Raw genomic sequence first — 3,387 nt, 5'->3', positions numbered from 1 at the left:
ACACTGTCACTTTACACTGACACTCCACACCTCACACCCACACTGACACACTCCCCTCCACAGTCCCTCACCACCCCCTTCATCCCCCCATTCACTGTCACTGTACACTGACACTCCACACCTCATACCAACACTGACACACTCCTCTCCACAGTCCCTCACCACCCCCTTCATCCCCCCATTCACTGTCACTTCACACTGACACTCCACACCTCATACCCACACTGACACACTCCTCTCCACAGTCCCTCACCACCCCCTTCATCCCCATTCACTGTCACTGTACACTGACACTCCACACCTCATACCCACACTGACACACTCCTCTCCACAGTCCCTCACCACCCCCTTCATCCCCCATTCACTGTCACTGTACACTGACACTCCACACCTCACACCCACACTGACACACTCCTCTCCACAGTCCCTCACCACCCCCTTCATCCCCCCATTCACTGTCACTGTACACTGACACTCCACACCTCATACCCACACTGACACACTCCTCTCCACAGTCCCTCACCACCCCCTTCACCCCCCATTCACTGTCACTTCACACTGACACTCCACACCTCATACCCACACTGACACACTCCTCTCCACAGTCCCTCACGACCCCCTTCATCCCCCATTCACTGTCACTGTACACTGACACTCCACACCTCATACCCACACTGACACACTCCTCTCCACAGTCCCTCACCACCCCCTTCATCCCCCATTCACTGTCACTGTACACTGACACTCCACACCTCATACCCACACTGACACACTCCTCTCCACAGTCCCTCACCACCCCCTTCACCCCCCATTCACTGTCACTGTACACTGACACTCCACACCTCATACCCACACTGACACACTCCTCTCCACAGTCCCTCACCACCCCTTCACCCCCATTCACTGTCACTGTACACTGACACTCCACACCTCATACCCACACTGACACACTCCTCTCCACAGTCCCTCACCACCCCCTTCATCCCCCCATTCATTGTCACTGTACACTGACACTCCACACCTCATACCCACACTGACACACTCCTCTCCACAGTCCCTCACCACCCCCTTCATCCCCCATTCACTGTCACTTTACACTGACACTCCACACCTCACACCCACACTGACACACTCCTCTCCACAGTCCCTCACCACCCCCTTCATCCCCCCATTCACTGTCACTTCACACTGACACTCCACACCTCATACCAACACTGACACACTCCTCTCCACAGTCCCTCACCACCCCCTTCATCCCCCCATTCACTGTCACTGTACACTGACACTCCACACCTCATACCCACACTGACACACTCCTCTCCACAGTCGCTCACCACCCCCTTCATCCCCCCATTCACTGTCACTTTACACTGACACTCCACACCTCATACCTACACTGACACACTCCTCTCCACAGTCCCTCACCACCCCCTTCATCCCCCCATTCACTGTCACTTCACACTGACACTCCACACCTCATACCCACACTGACACACTCCTCTCCACAGTCCCTCACCACCCCCTTCATCCCCCATTCACTGTCACTTCACACTGACACTCCACACCTCATACCCACACTGACACACTCCTCTCCACAGTCCCTCACCACCCCCTTCATCCCCCCATTCACTGTCACTGTACACTGACACTCCACACCTCATACCCACACTGACACACTCCTCTCCACAGTCCCTCACCACCCCCTTCATCCCCCATTCACTGTCACTTCACACTGACACCCCACACCTCATACCCACAGTGACACACTCCTCTCCACAGTCCCTCACCACCCCCTTCATCCCCCATTCACTGTCACTTCACACTGACACTCCACACCTCATACCCACACTGACACACTCCTCTCCACAGTCCCTCACCACCCCCTTCATCCCCCATTCACTGTCACTTCACACTGACACCCCACACCTCATACCCACAGTGACACACTCCTCTCCACAGTCCCTCACCACCCCCTTCATCCCCCATTCACTGTCACTGTACACTGACACTCCACACCTCATACCCACACTGACACACTCCTCTCCACAGTCCCTCACCACCCCCTTCATCCCCCATTCACTGTCACTGTACACTGACACTCCACACCTCATACCCACACTGACACACTCCTCTCCACAGTCCCTCACCACCCCCTTCATCCCCCATTCACTGTCACTGTACACTGACACTCCACACCTCACACCCACACTGACACACTCCTCTCCACAGTCCCTCACCACCCCTTCATCCCCCCATTCACTGTCACTGTACACTGACACTCCACACCTCACACCCACACTGACACACTCCTCTCCACAGTCCCTCACCACCCCCTTCATCACCCATTCACTGTCACTGTACACTGACACTCCACACCTCATACCCACACTGACACACTCCTCTCCACAGTCCCTCACCACCCCCTTCATCCCCCATTCACTGTCACTTCACACTGACACTCCACACCTCATACCCACACTGACACACTCCTCTCCACAGTCCCTCACCACCCCCTTCATCCCCCCATTCACTGTCACTTCACACTGACACTCCACACCTCATGCCCACACTGACACACTCCTCTCCACAGTCCCTCACCACCCCCTTCATCCCCCCATTCACTGTCACTGTACACTGACACTCCACACCTCATACCCACACTGACACACTCCTCTCCACAGTCCCTCACCACCCCCTTCATCCCCCCATTCACTGTCACTTTACACTGACACTCCTCACCTCCTACCCACACTGACACACTCCTCTCCACAGTCCCTCACCACCCCCTTCATCCCCCCATTCACTGTCACTTTACACTGACACTCCTCACCTCCTACCCACACTGACACACTCCTCTCCACAGTCCCTCACCACCCCCTTGTTGAAGCAAATATCTGATCAGCCAATTATGTGGCAGCAACTCAGTACGGAAAAGCATTTCGACCTGGTCAAGAGTTTCATTTGTTGTTCGAACCAAATGTCAGAATGGGGAAGAAATGTGATCTCAGTGACTTCGACCATGGCATGTGTTTTTGGTGCCAGACAGGGTGGTTTGAGTATCTCAGAAATTGCTGATATCCTGGGATTTTCATGTACAACAGTCTTTAAGAGATTACAAAAAATGGTGTGAAAAACATAAAATACTCTCCTTGTTAATGGCTTTACACCTTGTTAATGAGAGTGGTCAGAGGAAAATAGCCAGACTGGTTCAAGTTGACACGAGGTTGTTAGTAACCCAAATAACCATGTGTTCCAACAGTGTTGTGCAGAAGAGCATCTCTGAACGTACAACGTGTCGAACCTTGAAGTGACTGGGTTACAGCACCAAAGGAGCACATCGGGTTCCACTCCTATACCAAATAAAGTAGCCACTGAGTGTATATATAA

Source organism: Mobula hypostoma, chromosome X2 (assembly GCF_963921235.1).
Source record: "Mobula hypostoma chromosome X2, sMobHyp1.1, whole genome shotgun sequence".
NCBI classification, from domain to species: domain Eukaryota; kingdom Metazoa; phylum Chordata; class Chondrichthyes; order Myliobatiformes; family Myliobatidae; genus Mobula; species Mobula hypostoma.
The sequence above is the reverse complement of the archived record's forward strand: the minus strand, read 5'-3'. Positions refer to the sequence as shown.